At 34.5% G+C, this 19781-nt stretch overlaps 1 long non-coding RNA gene across 2 annotated transcripts in view; it reads right to left on the reverse strand.

The window, feature by feature from the left end:
- Nucleotides 1-19781, reverse strand: part of LOC148114813 (uncharacterized) — a 129089-nt gene that overhangs the window by 65752 nt on the left and 43556 nt on the right. The gene's annotated exons all lie outside the window — the stretch shown is intronic.

Here is a 19781-nt window from a genome sequence, read left to right on the forward strand (position 1 = left end):
CAAATAGATTAAAAGGATTTCTGAACGAATTTATACATATAGACCAAAATGGATTTTTACCATCATGACAATTACGAGACAATATGAGAATCATGCTAAATATATTGGAATATTATGAAGAACACCCAGGCAAACAGGTTGCACTAGTTTTTATAGACGCCCAGAAGGCATTTGATAGAGTTAACTGGGAGTTTATATTATTACAGTTAGAACACATGAGATTTGGACAGAGATTTATAAACGCAATTAAAGCTATTTATTCAAAACAAACAGCCAGATTACTGATAAATGGGGACTTAACAGAAGAATTTCCTATTAGCAAAGACACAAGATAGGGCTGTCCTTTATCCCCTTTACTCTTTATCTTATCACTAGAAACATTGCTGCGTAAAATCAGGAACAAAGAAAGAATAAAAGGCCTTAGAATTGGTCAACAGGTATATAAAACCCAGGCCTTCGCAGATGATATGGTCTTCATTTTGGAAGAGCCTATAGAATCTTGCTTACATCTATTAGAGACAATTGAGGAATTTGGTTTGGTAGCTGGTTTACTAATCAACAAAAAGAAAACAAATATATTAACTAAGAACATTTCAGAGGAAGCTAAGAAAGACCTACAGGAAGTGACTGGGTTAAAGGTAGTTAACAAAGTTAAATATTTGGGAATTTGGCTAACTGGCAGTTGCTCGAGCATACAAGAAGATAACTACGATGAAAATGCTTTTGAACAAATTTTAATTGAAATAAACTTGACCTCCATGGGAATGTGTTTTTGTTGTTTGTTGACTATTAAAGAGTGCAACAATTGGTGAATTTTACAAAACAGAAGATAAAGCTAATATAAACCAGACAGAAATTATAGACAAATAGTTGGAAAGAGAACTAGATAATCTGTCTCTATTGGAATTGAAAGAGAAGGAATATTGTTTAAGATTTAGAACACTTCCAGAAGATTCTGGTGAACATGTTAGAGAAAAAGTTATTAAAGCTTTAGCAGATTCCTTGGATTACAAGAGGAAGACACTGTATTAAAGGATAACATGGCCCTACAAAAAGCATTCATTAATATTATTCCAATTTATATAAAGAAAATGACATCTCTCTGGGGAAAATATATGAATATCTAAAGAAAAAAAAATCAAAGATTACAGAGAAACAGGCAGACTGTAAATGGACCCATAACAATAAGGGAAGCTTCTGAAGCTATAAAAAAATATTAAACCAGGAAAGGTGCCTGATAAATGGATTATCAGATTCTCATTATAAATGTTTTAAGAATGAACTTTTACTACCTTTACAAAACATGATGAACTCTATCTTACAGGGAAGATAGAGAATTGGAAAGAGGTCACTATAACACTAATACCTAAAGAGATACAAGATTTGACTTTAACAAAAAACTGTAGGCCAATATCATTATTGACTAATAACTACAAGTTGTTCACAACAATTTTAGCTGATAGTCTGAAAATACTTTTGCAAGAATTTATTCATGAGGATCAATGTGAGTTTTATCTATAAGATAAAAGACAACATTAGAAATGTGTTGGACATTTTTGTAACATTGGAGCAATATAATTAAAAACAAGGGACATTGATTTTCTTAGATGTAGAAAAGACTTTTGACAAATTGAACTTGGCTTTTATATTCCAAGGTTTTGAAATATTTTTGAAAGAAAGAGCTTTTACTGCTCTTGGCCCCACTATTTGGAACATCCTGCCACTGGAGGAAAAGTCTGCCACCATCCATTTGATCTTTCAGAAGGTTATTTAAATCTGTTTCTGCTGGTTGGCTTGGAGTCCATGTTGTAAATGAGAAATAAGAGATTTAGACAAATGGCTAACTTATTATGAGACACTAGAATTTTGTCAAGGGGAATGTAAAATAAAATCAAGAGAAGTACTGGTGGCAAAGGAATGTAGTTAATGGTTTTCTTAGCTACTGTTATTAAAACATTTAAAGTAGACAAAATAAAGTATGATTTTGAATATTGTAAGAATGGGTTTTAAATATAATTGTGTACAGATTATGAATATATAATTGCTAAAAGCATAATCTTTTATTGAAATTTGAAACAGAACATAAACAAGTATAAGTAAGTATGATAAAGTAGATTAAAATTGGTTATAATATACAGATGGAACAGTGGGAAAATGTATGCATGAAAAGATTAAAATCGTCTAGACTCTAGACTGTATAAAGGAACTTCAAATTTATGTTGGAAATACAGTATAAACAAGAAGGGACATTTTATCATGTTTGAACATGTAAAAAAGCTAAAAAAAATTAAATACAAATATACCCATTGATTCAGAGGATTTTAAAAACTAATATACAATGAGACCAAAAGTTTTTTGGGAATTAAAGGACAAACAGATGGAAAAAATCATGGGACCTTGTTTTTGTATATGACAATTGCAATGATATTATTTTATGCACAAAGGTAGAAAGATTCGGCATCAGAATCGAAGAATGGTTGGTGAAGATGACAGAACTTGCAAAGATGGCTAAATTGATTTTTTAAAATCAGAGAGAATGTATATGTCTATTGCTGATGAACTTGGGATTTATGGTTTGATAACCAAACATAATAGATTGTAGAAAGAAGACGGGTTTGATGGGGTTTGAATTATATGCAACTAACCAGGACAAGGAGTCATAATAGATATACAAACAGGTCAGTTATGCAAAACAGGTCAATTGACGAGTTAAGCTGTTCTCACACAATGACCAGCTAGGTAGAATTACTTTAACATTGTGCAAGACTGCATCTATCTTAAATTATAACTCTTGCATTAGATGATTAGGTCAAATAAATTGTTCTTCCATTAATCCAATTAGGGATCTTTTGGAAACAGGCCCTTTGTGAAATTTCAACTTCATGTTTTGTTTCAAATTCACTTTTCAGGGAATAAATATGAAAATTGTGAAACTTTAGAATCCTTTATGAAATGTTCCAGGACAAATTATTGAGGGGGCTATATCTGTGAAAGCCTTTTATGTACTTGTTACAGAACCTCGGTTGGGTGCCATATGGCAGACTGATAGTTTACTAACAATTATTTGAACACTGATCCAGTCAGACACTGAAAAGCAATTATTCTACAGTTTTGTTACTCCATTTCACCATCATGCCAGCATACTGTGAACGGTTCAAGTTGGTTTATACGATAAATTGCTGAGGTTCAAAACTGGGGCTCTTCTGAACTTTTTAACCTTCTATAAAAGGAAAGAATTCTAAAAGCAATGGATAAAATTCAATTAACTGAGATGACAGAAAATAATCTACTGAGCAAACACATCAGGCAATTGGAAGCTTTCATAAAGGAAATAACCTATTTCTTTCCTTGTTATCTAATGATACAGGAGTTTATTTCTCTCGCAGCAGTTAGAAAGCTACATATTTCCTAAATGCTTTGGCAAGTAATTATCACAGACTAATTCATTCAGTTCCATATTTGAGGCAAATTATTAATAACTAATTGTTGTATTCTGAGGTCATATACATATGTGTTTATGAATGCCTATGTATCACTTAATCTGATAAATGCTTATGTTCTATATGCACGGTACTATGGAGAACTGGAAACTGATAGAGAATGCTATTTTGAGCATGCATTGATAGCAAATACTGAGATCAAATTTGCATCTTATCTGTCTAAACCCTTTGCATTTTCTTCTAAACTGGAGAAATTCAGAAATGTTTTCATAATGAAATAATAGAGAGTTAAGACAGAATTGAGAGGGAGAAAGGTAGGTAAGTATAGTTCCAAGGAATGCTATCCAAGTGTATAATTCTGCACATGCCTACATTTTCACAGTGTTTTTCTCAATACAAATATTGTACTTTTTCCTCTAATGCATATTGCTTATTCAATGTACTCACAGAAAAGATGGTGAATTATTGGGGAAGCGTAGGATTTTTGGTACCAAACTATTTGTATTTGCTTTTTTAGATCTTGACCTGAATTACAGCAGCAATGCTTTACAGTGTGGATACTGTGAAAATTTGCCACATCAACATGCAGTCAGACTCCTCCTTGCATTGTATAATTGCTTTGATTGATGTTGCAATCAGGTTTGCTAAAGGAAATTCCAAACTCTGTAATTGTGAGCCTGGTCCTGAATTGGTTTCGGCTCATTAATGAAAGCATTACCCATAATTATTATGCCTAAAAAGCATTTTATATGCACAGTGACACACTTCAGGATGTGCGATCATTGTGTCATAGACATACTTCTCAGATACTGGTAGCACTTGAACTTTGACCTGACTCTCACCATTTCATCTCAGGCATGCTTCGGTGGCATAATGGGCTTATACTCTCTGCTGATGTCTGAAGTAGTCCCATAGGCTGTGCCATTGCTTATGGCCAAGGTGAATGAGAGGTGCTTGGTTGCTATGTATTTGTAAGAGAGCAGCATACCAGTTTCTTAAAGAGTTTGAGTGAAAGAGATGCTTGTTTGACCTCTATTCATAATAGATCAATAATGATGAACATTTTAAAAAATAGAATAAATCCATAAACTACCTAACATTTAGCTTATGGTGAAGGTGGGGAGGGACCAAATGAGGTTGTGAGAACTGCTCTGAATGTTGCTTTGTCCCACCTCCTTGTCTACTCAGGTTGCTATAATTGCTTTGTCAATGTCCTCAGCCCAGGAATTTCAAGTAATAGTATCTCCTTCACAATCTCCCATACCATTCAGGTGAGAAAGTTCCTCACAGAAAATCGCCTCTTCCCCCACTCTATTCCCATCTGATTTTCAGTTTTACTGACCTATAGGAATCTCCATTCTGAAAGTGATTTGTTGTGTTTTACTGGCACGCAGGAGCTATAACTAGATCTGGATGAATGTGTCAGCATAATTTCATCAGTCTGTCTCCTGATATGTTAACTCAGATCTCATCTACCTTCACACTTTTTAAAAACATAAGTTACTTGACATCCTTAACATCATTTAAAATGTTGGTGTCCTTTTAACAAATTGTGTGCAAATGAAAAGAAATCTATGCACAGCATATGGGAAACAAATGGAGAATTTGAACACCTGATGGAGAAAGCAAATATAACATTGTGGGTATTATAGAAGCCTGGTAGGATCTATCTTGTGATTGGAATATATTTTGTTTTTAAAAAAACCTTGACCCAATAATAAGAGAAGGTGGGGAACATTATATGCAGATTATGACAATAATTTGCTACTATATGGAAATTAATGACACTAAGGGTGAAAAATCCTGCTAAAAGCATCCAGGGGAAAATTAAGAGGTAGAAAGACACTGCTTTAGACATGTGCTATTGGCCACCCACCAAACAGAAGTTATAGATGAAAGCTTCACAAATCAGATGACCATGATGCCTTTGTTGTTAGTTGCGAAGTCGTGTCCGACCCATCGCGACCCCATGGACAACATTCCTCCAAGCCATGATGTCTTAGAACCTCATAACTATGGTAATGGAAGATTTCAATTCCTCGTATCAATTGGGAATCAAAGCAAGGGAGAGAGCCAACAGGTTCTTCATGTGCCTTGCAGACAACTTTATCATCTGAAAGATGGAAGAGAGAAGTAGGGAATCAGCCTTCCTGAATTTAACATTAAGAGAGAGGAAATGCTTAAAGATATGGTAGGAACTTTTGGAGAAAGTGACAATCTGATTCTAGAATTCATCATATTGAGGGCAAAGAGAACTGGAAGTAATCTGATTAGTGTTCTAAACTGTGAGACAGCTGACTTCAGTAAATTAAAGGAAAAAAATAAGAGCAATTCCATAATTGTAAATCCTGAAGAAAAAACAACAGTCCAGGAGGATTGGAGAATTGGAAAGCTGAGATAATTATGGCCAATTAATTACAGACAATACCAAAGAGAAAGAAAAATGAAATATACCTGATAAAATCAGTGTGTTTGCATAAAAGGCTTTCCAATAAACTAGGAAACAAAAAGCACAAATAAAAAAAAAGAATGAAATATAAACAAAAGCACACTATTTATATTTACCTTTAGAAGAGTTCATTGCTTTAGTTTTGTTGTATGTTCTCAGAGTTACTTGCTTGTGAGATGGGCAGCTATATAAACTAGACAAATGAATCAATAAATAGAAAGCTTAGAACTTAAAAACAGGATGGAATTTAGAAGATAAATACAAAAAGGAGCCTTCTTCCACCCACATTATTGATGCTTGATTATTCATTCCAAAGAGATAAATGGAAAGAGATCTGAAGATGTTTAAATGACTATTGTAATAAATTAGAAGTCAGGAAAACCTATTACTGGATACTTACTCATAGGGAACATTTCGAGTCAATTGTATATGATTTCTGTAGTGAACACTTTATCACATAGCAAACCTTGCTATTCTAAATGGTATAAATGTAAATGTAATTATTATTTTATATATAACATAACACAACAGAACACAACAACACAATACAACAGAACATATGCAATATCTGTAGCTCAGGTATAGGATGAGTGAAGGTTTGTTCTTCGAACTTATGTGTTGGTTTCTGAATGTTTTGTTACCAGACTAAGGAAACAGATTTTAGGGGATGTCAGTGTTCTTCTGTTTATAAGGACTTCTAGTGTGGGTGTGTCAAGTGAGGATCTTGTGATGGCTCAGCTCTGAGTCATCAGTGAGTCTTGTGATAGGTCTTGTGATAAGTCTTATGATAAGGAAATTACATCAGGTCAGGGTCATGGGAGGTGAACTGGTGGGGGGAGGTTGCGTGGGTTGGTTGAGGGTCAGTGCTGTCTCTGATTGGCTGTGCGGTTGATTTGGATTCTGAGATCATATGGTGGGTGTAGGTCAATGTGTCTGTTGATGGAATTGCTTGTGGAGTGCCATTGTTCGATGGATGGCCAATGATTTTTGTGTTGCTCCAATCAAACTGGTGCTGTTTGGTGTCAGTGTGGGTAGAGATTAAGAATTTGGGATCATGGCGTTTGACTGCCAGCCGGTGTTCATGGATCCTGGTTTTTAATTGATGTGATGTTTGTCCCACATAGAATTGGTTGAAATGGTTATAATTGATTTTGTAGATTACATTGTTTCTTCCTTCTGTTCCTTCTGTATTTTGTCTTTGGTTCTGGATAATTCCTGACGAGAGTGGTTGTGGGTTTGTAGGCTATTGTTATTCCTAGGGATTGGAGGATTCTGTGAGATCATCAGCTCTATCAATTTAAATAAAATAAATTCCATTTTTGTATTACCTATCATTCTTCGCATCTACAGGAGTTGGTATAGAATATTAAATATAACATAGGAATATACTATGTATACAAATCATATATCCCACATCAATGGAGAAATGGAGTTGTCCCGGATTCTTGGTTTTCCTGGATTTGTCTATAAACTTTTATGGTGGTAAATTGTTGGCCACTTTTGCTCTTTTAGCTCCATCCTGGATTTTTTTCCCCTCCATGGAGGCACTACAATCATGGAAGACAAATAATGTTTGTACTTCAGGAGGCCAATCCACTTTTGGGAAATCTGGGGTGCTTTATGTACAAGCATGCCAGTAAGATAGATTTGTTATTTGTCTAGGTCTAAAAAGCACACTTGGGATGTGTTTGTATCATTATGCATGACTTTGACTAGCAGTATTCAGAAAACAGTGGACAATCTTCCCCACTGTTTCTTAAGCATACAGGTGCTGAATTGTGATCCATACATTTTCTTTTTATTAGCTAGAAGCTGGACCTTACTTCCTACAGCAAACATAATCCAAAACGATAGTATTTAAATTCTGTTGTAATGTACTTTATCATTATTTTCTTCATGCAGAATTCCAGATTTTTTTTTAACAAAAGGCAAATAGGGATCTTTTCCTGGTATTAGAACCAGGAAGGAGATGTCTCCGAGTGATATTAATTAAAACAATCGAACACCTAAACTTATACCTACACCTACACAAACACGTACACCTATACACATACCCACTTTCAGTAAATAAAAAGTATAAGAGAGGTTTGGTTCCTTTAAAATATTTATTTTGTTTGTATCAAAATATATGTAGAGTAATGCATTTTACTAAAATCTCCCTATAATTTCAATAATATGGTTAAATTTGTAATTGATGTGGCTTGTTCATTTTTTCTGATAATTTAGATAGATTAATCAGAGGCTTTAACAATAGAGTTCCCTGATCTCTCTTTGTCTTTGAAAACGGGAGACATTGAACAAGAGACCCCTTTCAACACCTGTTTCAAAAAGCAAGACACCATCCCATCGCTTGTCTAATTGTACCTCCCCTTCTCTTTTCTGCAAAACTGAAGCCACGGAGCTCAGACTATCATCAATTGAGAAATTAAGTCTGTCATACACCAAGGCAAAGAGAAATCATGGTTGCTGCAAGACTGGAGAAGCTATCCAACCAAACAGTATCTCACAGCAAGGAATTTCTTGCAGGAGTATAACACCACTTGTCATCTCAGAGCATGTGATTGATTCTCTGAGTGGTAAGTAGCAGTCTTGAGCTGTTGGCTCCTGTAAAGCAGAAGTGTTTCAAGATGACCTCCTCTAGTATCAGCTCTGAATTATTTCTGTCATGTAGATGGTAGGATATGGACTCTCCTGGCTCCTTTAAGATATTTATGTATACACTGAGCTATGCATTCTTCAGAGCTTTGAATTTGTTTTGAAAATGCTTATTTGTCTTGAACTTAATGCATATAATATTATTAAAACTTAAATATAAAGATATTCAATTTTTAAAACCCTGTAAAAAATATTCAAGCAGTGTCTAAAAGGGCATTCATGAATAGTTCCTATAAGTAATCAGCAGTTTTATTTGGTATGACTTTCTTGTTTCAATAATGTGTCTTCTGGGTATAGAGTGCAGTTGTTATTCATAGGATCCAGAACAGCCCTGAAGCATCCTGTTTTTCCCCAGTCTCCTTCAACCCATCTGCCAGCTGGGGGCATGCTGAGACAATGGGAAAGCATTTATATAATTGTGAAGACTCTCATGCCACTAAATAAAACATTTTCATTTTCAGCTATTTTTCAGCAGGATTAATTCCAGATTTTAAGGAACATTTACTTTGAAATGGTGTTTTAAAGCAATACATTTTGTTACGTTTTTTCATATGGAAATATTTTTTAAAAATCATACAGGCAAGTTTAAAAAAAATAAAAGCAATTATTTTTAAACCAATGAAGTTGAAATAATGCAAGGAACAATGATGAATTTCAGTTTAAGCCCTTTCATGACTGCAATAATTTTGATTGAAACATCTGACTGGCCTGCACTCATTCACTGCCAAGTAATATAACAACATACTGCAAGGAAGTGAAATTGAAGTTTGGTTAATATTTGGTAAAACCTACTTGATAAATAATGAAAGATATAACAAAATGGGCAGCACTAGGTAACCATGAGCTACTTAATCAGTGGTGGTATTCAACCGGTTCTATCTGGTTCAGGTGAACCGGTAGCAGCGGCGGTAGGCTCCATCCTCCTGCCCAGATGTCATCACATCCGGTTTTTGATGCTCTGCGCATGCATGGAAGATCCTGCACATGTGCGGAGGTGGTGCAGGGGCTCACATTTGTCAACCGGTAGTGAAGGTAAGTGAATACCATCCCTGCACTTAATTGCTTACCAACAAATTTAAAATAATTAACTGATATGGTAGCTGATGCAATCTAAAAGCATCTGGTTGAAAACAAGCTCTTTCCATCTGTGTAGAAAGGAAATCATCCAAACAGTGGAGCTCCGAAAGATCAACTCCTAACTGACAAGGTGATTTTGTACAAGAAGAAAGAACAACTTGAATGCATTAGCTTGGATTGATTACAAGAAGGCATTTGACTCCCTGCCACATGACTGGATAACCTAAAAAGTGCCTAAAAATAATATAATAGAAACATCATTTGTGCAAAGTCTATGGTATAATGGAAGACACAGCTGCTGGACAATAGTGATAAACTGGGAGAGGTTAACTTGAAGAGAGAAATGTTTCAAGAAAACTCACTCTCACCACTACTGCCTGTCAGTGCATTGATTACTCTGTCAATAATACTGAACAAATCAGGCCCTGGCTATCAAACATCAAACATATTTGCTAGTCTAATTCCACATATTCATTACATGGACGGCCTGAAGTTATTATGGAAAAACACCATCTGCTGCTCAACACTCTCCAAATAATTGGTGAAAACTAAAGGAATCAAGATGCCCTATGGAAATAACATCAAGGGTCTGGATGAAGAAAATCATTACAAATACCAAGACATTCTTCAGGCTGACAATATCAAACACACTAAAGTCAGGAAGGAGATTAATACAAATAGTCCTCGATTTATGACCACAGTTGAGCCCAACCTTTCTGTTGCTAAACGAGACAGTTGTTAAGTAAATTTTGTACCATTTTATGACCTTTCTTGCCACAGTTGTTAAGTGAATCACTGCAGTTATTAACTTAATAATATGGTTGTTAAGTGAATCTGGCTTCCCCATTGACTTTGCTTGTCAGAAGGATGCAAAAGAGATCACATGACTCTGGGATTCTTCAACCGTCATAAATATGAGTCAGTTGCAAAGTGTCTGAATTTTGATCACATGACGATGGGGATGCTGTAATGGTCATAAGTGTGAAAAATGGTCATAAATCACTTTTTTCAGTATCATTATAACTTTGAACGGTCACTAAATGAACTGTTGTAAGTCAAGGACCACCAGTAGTGAGTACATCAGAAGAGTGAAGAGGAACTTAAAAGTCTAACTCAATGGTGGAAATATCACGAAGGGAATTATAATTTGGACAATTTCAGTCCTATAGATATACAGAGGGAATATTGGACTTGACTCAAGCTGAAGTAGAAACCCTGAAGACTAGAAAAATAATGACAATGAACCTGCTCCATTTCATTGTTATACAGTATCTGGGGACAGCAGTATGGAAGAGAAAGAACTGAAGAAAATACAAAAACCTGCAAATAGAAATAGAATCACTGTGGCAAAGCAAAGATAGTATCAATAATAATAGGCACTTTGGATGCAATCCCAAAACAACTGGAGCATCACTTGAACACCATTGGCATTGACAAAATCTACATTAGTCAATTGCAAAAGGCACCTTTACTTAGAATAGTTTACATTTTGCGACAATATCTTTAATACCATCAAACAACATCTTCTTATCGGAGGTCCTTGGGAAGGACTCGTTAGGTAGATAAAAATGCCAAAGCCAGTCTAAACATTTGGCTGAGTGTGCAATGAATCATCATCATCCTCATCATTTGTGATTTTACATTATTGGGAGCATATAATTCTTTGTTGCATATTTGCTCTTGAGAATTTGAATTGCTTGACTATTTTTATAATTTCTATATTTCTATACTTTATCTGTCACGTGCCAGCTTCCTCTTATGTAACCAAGTGAAAGAAATGTATAAATATCTACCTCACACTGTGTTCGGGGTTCTTCCACCTTTAGGAGGACCTGTCTTTATTCAGCTGAATAAAGGCATTGGCTTACCAAGACAAACCCAGATTCAGACTCTTATTTTTTCACTGAGTCATACATGGAAACCTGCATAACATTGCGTTGTCACATCACATTGTCACCATTTGTAATATCAAGAAGGCATGAAGAATACTGTGGTGCTGATTGTTACCAGTTTATCATGATTATTGGGATCTAAATTTAATGATGATATACTTGCTATAAAAAACACGTTTTTCTTCTATTTTAGTTATTTCCTAAACTGCACTCTGTGTACCCTTTTTTGCAGAATTTCACAGGAGTCTGGAAACTGAGCCAGATCTTCTCTCTGTATATATACAGTTCCTCTCTCTCAATTGTATAGCCCTGCTCTTAGCTACTAGTAAAGACTATTCATGCTTAATGGGATGCAGAGAAGCCCTGAGGATGAATAAGCCTGATTTGAGCCTCATTCTCTGTCAGCCAGTACCCAAGCTGAGGCGTGTGTCCTTTGCTCCACTGGCCATATTCTCCCTTAGAATTTATAATCTCTCAGAAAAGAAATGCAGGGAGAACTTTTTTAAAATATATATATATATCCTATCCTATCCTTTCTGCAAAAACATGTTCTCCTTTCTGCAACAAAAAAACACATCAATATGGAATCTACAGCAAGTGCTGAAACTGTGATAAGATAGTGGAATGACCTGATTTATGATGAATCTTTTGAAATGTTCATTAAATGAATACACATATGAGACCTTCCACATTCGAGACCTGTGTAACTTTTTAACTAAGCCCAGGCAAACTACAACTGATATCAGTGAAATCATTTAGCTAAAACTTTTTTTAATTTTACAAAGCGTCAGTTGATAAGGAACGTTGACTACATGTTAAAACATAACAAATTCTGATTATGTCTACATCCTGTAAGCAGTAAAACTAAATAGGCAGTGGGGCACTCAAAAGAACCTGATAAATTGTCATGTTTACTAGCATTGGTATAAATGATCAGTAATAAAACTGTCTTTCTCATTGCCTGCTGAAAGCCTGTTGTATGATTTGCCATGCCAATCACACTGTATATGCTCACATATGTATCACAAGGCTGGGCATCCATGACATACATGGCACAGGAGGGTGCATGGCAGACGCTCCTATGAGGTCCTAGGTAACATCATCAACGCTCCCAAGGACCCCACAGTTCAACCTTGAGTTACAGATATTCTCTTCTATAGGTGAAATTTCCTAAAAATCAGATCACTAACATTTGGTAATGAACTATTGATTAAGAGGTAAGTTTCTGTGCGGTGAAATTCTGTGTGGGTTTTCGTTGAGGATAAATGTTTTTATCCTCAATGAAATGTTTTATAGAGCTAATCATAGGATAAGCTAAAAGGTCGAAACACCAATAGCAAATCAATAGAATCTATTCCAAAACAATCAGGAAATTACAGCCATATTCACTTGGATAATATTAATTGAATGACAATACATTCCAAAGGAAGAGCAAAAGGTGACTTTTCTCCTGAATCGTTTCTTCACTTGATGTTCCAGAGTGATTCAGATCAAGACAATCTCTGTACCAGATCTGCCCAATGAAAGTCATGAAAGAAGATATTCTAAGCAAATGGCAGCTTTTTCCCTCTATAGATCTATAAAATAAGTTTATATGGTTTCTTGAAATGTTGAAAACAACATTCCTCTTTGGACTGACAATTCAGTTGTTTTAGGTGTAGATAAGCAGAAGTTAAATTTTTAAAACAGAGTTCTTAGTAAAGGAAATAGAAGAGAAATTGAAGTTGCACAGTGGAAAGCAATTGTATTCTAGCCTTTATGTTTTTAGTGTAGTTGGGAAACTGTCCTCTCCACAGTGAAAATCCCAAAGCACAACAATAATGTACAAAAAGATAAACAACATAGTTACAAGAATAGTGTTAGCATTACTGTCAAACAGAGAGCTTCCCAGGCCCTTTACTGTAATTGGGAGTAAAATATTAGATCTGTTTGCGTTAGAACGCCAAATGGCATTTAGTGGAAATAAAATTAGTTATATGTAGAACAAAAACACTGTAATAGGTATCTGATTAAAATGAAAGAATGTCATTGTCATTTAGCTGGTCTAAGGTGTGCCTATTATATTCTACATATAGTTGCAGTACTGCAGTTAATATCCCCCCCCCACCCCCTTTGAGCTTTGCTGGATGAACTTAGTGGATGGAAGAAGAGGTGATGAGAAAAGCAATGGCCTTTGTTGACATTACCAATTTCTCATCCATTTATGCAGTTTTGTGGAATATTTATCGCCTTCAATATATTCCAGACATTCCACCAACTCTATTGCAAAGGTTAAATCTGCCCAAGTAAATTATAGCTATTGCTTAATTCATATTTTATCCCCCATCATCATCATCTCTTTTTAAATGGAGGCTGTTTTGTGTTATCACTTTGTGTACATTCAACCTCTTAATTTCTTTGGAGCCAACCCAGAAAAAAATCCCAGTGAATTGTACTCTTTGTTAGATTTTTTTTTTGTCTGCGGATAAAAGAAAGGCAAGCATTCCATTATGCTGTTAATTTTCTTTCGGTGTATTGTTACTATAACTTATTTTGTTCCTGCTGTATGAGTTATCCAATTGTGTATTATAATTTTTAAATATGATACTCAGAAAACACTTTATAGCTTGTGCATCTTTTGATTATGAATGAGTGCTATGTGATACATGCAGGAGTGTTTATTATTTATACAAAATATATAAGCAGGAAGAGTCCTCATAAATCACTAGCTGATATTATCCTAGAGGCTTCTGACAGCTATTTCTTCTTCTATATAGAAAAGCAGAATACATAATGAAAGGAACAGGAAAAGATTTCAGAAACTGGGTGATGTTTGTGCCATATAGTATTTAAAGTCTGGCTCCAAATACATTCATTTTCGATGACATGAGGAAGGCTATTCCACCTGTATTGGTTAGCTTTGTGTTTTTCTACCTGAGACTACACTAGTAGTCTGACTCATCCCCCTGTTATTTGAGGGGGAGCTCGGTAAATGCCTGCCCTGTGGCTCCAGAAGCTGAGAAGCTGCTCCTCTGAACCCAACCAGAATGGAGAGCACCCTCTGCTTCAAAGCTTAACAAGCACCTAACAATATCGATTACAGAAGAGGCTGCTTTAGGTTTCTGTAGTCAATAGTTCTGCCTTAGCATTTACTAAACCATTTAATTATCTACATTTACCTTTTAAAGAAAAAATCATTGCTACCATTTTTTTTCTTGAGGTGAGTAACGCTTTTAACCACTGGCTAAAGTGCACCGAGTGTTAATTAGCATATTTATGATTAAGTAGATTTAGCATGCAGTAATCATTCTCTAATTCAGTAAAAACTATCTCCAGTGAATAGTGGACATTAATGACAGTTGCAAGAGCTTAGATATTACATAATCACTAATTACATTCTGCACAATTAGTGCTGACTCCTCCATGTGCATCGCTAATGGCTGATTCGTGTCATCAGCCTATTCTGCCTGTAAAGAAATATAAACAGCCTGCATAATTCTCTGGCTATAGTAGCTTAGAGAAGGACTTTATTAATGAAGTTTGGGGACCACGAAGAGGTTTTTATGTCAGGACAAAAGCAAAAGGGCTCTCTTCAGTCTCAGACAAATTTTTCCTTGATATACATGTTGTTCATTATAAACCTCAAAGCCCCACCAATTTACAGACTTTTTTCCCGATTCAGACACTGAATATATTTGGCCTCCACTGACATTTTTCAGTATGCATGTGGCAAAAAGAAAAGAGAAATCCAACTGTCTAAACAGTCAATAAGTATCAAGAAGTAAACATAATACAAAACTCAACTGCAAAAATTTGATTTAGGAAAAAAAAAAGGCAATATAATTTTCAATAGTGATTACAAGTAATGTGAAATTGTTACAAAGAAAATATTCACTTTTATTTAAACATTCTTAATAACAACAAATATAACACACATTTTTGTGCAGTCCTAAACTGGTCTAGTATGAAACCCCATCCAGTTCTATGGTGTTTACTACGTAGCATGTGAGTGAACCTTAATGTGAGAAGTGCTTTATCATTTTAATGCAAGATGCTGCTTTTGAATAAGCACATTTCCCTACACTGTAATATTGGATGGTGCCCTTGCTCCATTCACCCAGAATGATCATAGAGGATGAAAAGCCAATCTCCTAAGACAATAAGCTCACTCCAAAAGAGCCAAGAGAAAAATGTGCCCTTTATGTGTAGAATGAATATCTCTCCTGCAACTGTGTTACATTCAATAACATAAAACACCAGATGAAATTGGGTATCTGAATAATATGCATTATTTCAAACACAGGACTTGAGAAGCAGACGTAAGCCAGAGATAGCAAACTCATATTCATGTGAGTAATCCTTGTTATTTTCTGATGTGGAAGTTAAAATATTCTCAAACATTGTTGAGATAAGTAAAGGATGCATCTTAACATTGCCATAATAGTTATACTTTACAAAAAGAGTACTAGATTTTGGGAGAAATTCTACATTTAAATAATAAAAATATAATGTAATGTAATGTAATGTAATGTAATGTAATATAATATAATAATATAATATAATATAATATAATATAATATAATATAATATAATATAATATAATATAATATAATATAATATAATATAATATAATATAATGAAAAAGAGCATCTAAAAGAGTTATTATTATTAAAGTAATCTGAATATAGTATTGCAGTGTGGGATCTAATTTTAAGCAATTCCCATACCATGTTATACTTAAACCTTGTTCATTTTTTGCAGCAATATATAGCCAAGACAAGTATAATACTTAATTATAATATTGTGCTGCCAGTCTTTTCTGTTATATAGTCAATGACTTAAAAACTTTCAGAAAATAGTGGCATACCCCAAGTGACTTCATGGTTTATATCAGCAATATTTGTTGATTATTTCCTGTAATAATTGTGCTTTAAAGATTGTATGGAGGAAGAAATATCCTTGAAAATAAACAGTTTTGATTCAACAGGGAACAAGTTTTATATGAGTGCTTTTTATTAAAAGGAAAACCCTAGTCCTACTTGGAACATTTAGATTTATGGTAAACAATGAAAACAATGCTATTTAAATAAATAAACAGAAATAAACAGAAATCTTAATTACAGGTGAGATCAGTGCATCCTTTTTTCTTTCTTTGATACTGAGATAAACAACACACTGATTAATGGTAACAGTTTTTAGAAACTAGAGCTTCTGTACATTAAAAAAACAACAACTTTGTTTTAGCAAAAGTATAAAAATTACAGGACAGCTTCCTCTGAGTATCCAGAATCAGTTATAATTGGTTTGTTCTAATTATTGTAATCAGGTTTGCATTCTTTAAAAAAAACAGTTATTTCTATCAGTAATATATATATTACTCTTTCTACAACCATAGGTCTTAATTTTTTAAAACAAATGAAAAATACATGGACTACCAACTAAATAAACAGTTCCATGTTTTCATCTTTAAGAACATGTACATTCATGTTTTTTGATAAATAAGATAACAACCATAGTTGCTTTTGTGCAAACCTTCTAAACCCCTCCATTTTTAAAAGACTGTTTAAATTAAAATGTGTACTAGAAAAAGTAATAGAAAATTATTTAATCTGAATTAATTTATATAGCCTGTGCAAAATAACAAATTAGCTAATCAAGAATATTTTACTGAATTCAGTAAAAAAATCTGAATAATAAAAAGATAAGAGTAAATGGATCTCCAGTCCAATGAAATCTGTATGTCTGTCTATCCTTGTCATTGTATTTGTATTATTCTTCCAAGGTTGCTTGTATAAGATCACAATTCTATTTAGCACAAATATGTGGATATAGAATCAGCAATTGTACTTAAGGTCTCTCCATTGTTGTCAGATTTCTGAACCATAGTATTCAAGTTGCTACTTTATTATCACTTGTACACTTCAGTGAACCAGTTTTCACTGAGGAATCTATTTTTACGAACTAGCTGACTGGTAGTAAATGTGGAGAAGCAGGGACTTAGATGACAAGCATATTATGGCCAGCTGACTGGCAATGAATGGATGAAGGAGATCACCTGACAGACCACAGGTTGAGACTCACTGATAAAGAGAGAAAGTGTGGCATTCATAAGGATAAGGTATAAACAACAATACTATCTGATACATATTTACCACGATGTAACAAAGCATGGAATGTTTTGAGAGCAAAGATAATCAGACTGATCATATTTAAGTAGCATTTAGCAAATAAATTGGAAAGTCAAACATTCACCCAAACAATAGCTTAACAGCAATAAGATGGCCTTCACACATTCTTATATTTATTTACAGCATGTATTCATGTACTCATTGATTTATAGAGGAGTTAACCTGGATTCAAACAACTGTAGATCTACCAGAATGAGCTGCCCTAAATGCATTTTGTTTAATTGGTTAAACAGTCTTTGATTCTTATTATGTTATGCAAAAATAAGTCTCATTAATTTCAACATGCTGTTTAAAATGTCAGTTAATATCCTACAGTGATCGAAAATATTTACCCTAATATTCCAAAGTATCTTAAAACAGAATATATGTATGCATTCTTCTTAATTTTAGGCTAGACAAAAAAAGGCGAGAGGCTTTGATAAACTAGTGAATTTGAGACTGAATGGGAATTTAAACTTGGAACTCTCTAGCTAAAATCTGGCAATTCTGACATTTATGTATTAATTTTTATATATTAGCCTTATATGCTACTCTAATTGCTGATGACTCTGAGTGGCATATAAGCTATATCTGGGTATATAGATGTACAGTACATACCTGACATCCATAAATGAGGTTTAAAAACAGAACAAGAAGAGCCTGGATAGCTCACAGACAGAGCACTGTAATTTAACACCAGCTGTCTGCAATTAAAGTAAGATCGAATCTCGCCAGGCTCAAGGTTGACTCAGCCTTCCATCCTTTCTAAGGTACGTAAATTGAGGACCCAGTTTGTGGGGGCAATAAGCTGACTTTGTATAAATATACAAAAGTATGAAGGCTATTGCTTAACGCACTGTAAGCCGCCCTGAGTCTCTGGAGAAGGGTGGCATATAAATCAAATTAAAAAAAAAAAGATTACAGTAATAATAACCAGATAATGCATGCACACTGGAAGTTAGTTGGTGTAATGGTTAAGGAAGACTAAAATTCTGGTTCTCTCCTAGACACAGAAGCTCCTTCTCTCATCCCTAGATTAGAAAGTCAAAAAGCATTTATTTATGAAGATGCACAACATCAGCATTTTGTCATCTTCATCAGTGTCAGTCAATTACATTTTAAAAAACTCCAGTGCTAAAGGGAACAGCATTAAAACATCTAAAAATAAGGAACCATTCAGATTTCCAGAGTAATGGAGCAACTTCCTATCATCCATTTTTTATTAGCCACTAAAAAAGCAAAGACACCCTTGAGAAATTCAAGTAATTTCTTGGTATCGAAGTGTAAATGGTTTGCCATTGCTTTCTTCCATCCGGATGGTTAATATTTTCTTTCCCTGAACATGGTTAGATAAATTTTAATTATTTCAAAAGAATCTGCCTCCCAAAAAATCTGTAAAGCCTGGTTTCCTGATTTTAAGTATACCAACACATTTCAAAAGAAAGTAAGTCTGTGTGTACATTAAAACTCTTTGGGAAACGGAGATACATCTATAAGATACAACAGTCCTGTAGTTAGGATGCAGTATTGCAGGCTAACTCTGCCCACTGCGAGGAGTTCAATCCTGACCAGTTCAAGGCTGACTCAGCCTTCCATCCTTCTGAGGTCGTAAAATGAGGACCCAAATTGCTGGGGCAGTATGCTGACTCTGTAAACTGCTTAGAGAGAGCTGTAAAGCTCTGTGAAGTGGTATATAAGTCTAAGTGATATTGCTACTGCTATGAGCATCAGTGGAATAAATATCCTAAATCAGATGTAGGATACTAAGCACCCAGGCAATATACCTAGAATGCTTTGATATCTCATAAAGTTTCAAGACAGACATATGAGAACAAATGTATAAATAAATATGTGTGCATTCAGTAAACTTTCAGCTGTGGCAAGTAATATGTTTGGAACAAATCTCAAATGTTTACTATAGAGTGATTTAGCAGATTCTCCACAGAAAATAGCAACATCTATATAATTCTTCAAAATGTAATGCTTTTATCCTGCATAATGAGGGAAGTAAATCTACCAGCATGTAGGTCACAAATACAATTAGATTTTGAATAGGAACATTGAGAAAATTTGTGAAGGTGGTTAAATGGATCAAATTTACTTCCTAGGTAATAAAGATATG

Source organism: Pantherophis guttatus, chromosome 3 (genome assembly GCF_059756535.1).
Source record: "Pantherophis guttatus breed Tessera chromosome 3, ASM5975653v1, whole genome shotgun sequence".
In the NCBI taxonomy this organism is placed as follows: domain Eukaryota; kingdom Metazoa; phylum Chordata; class Lepidosauria; order Squamata; family Colubridae; genus Pantherophis; species Pantherophis guttatus.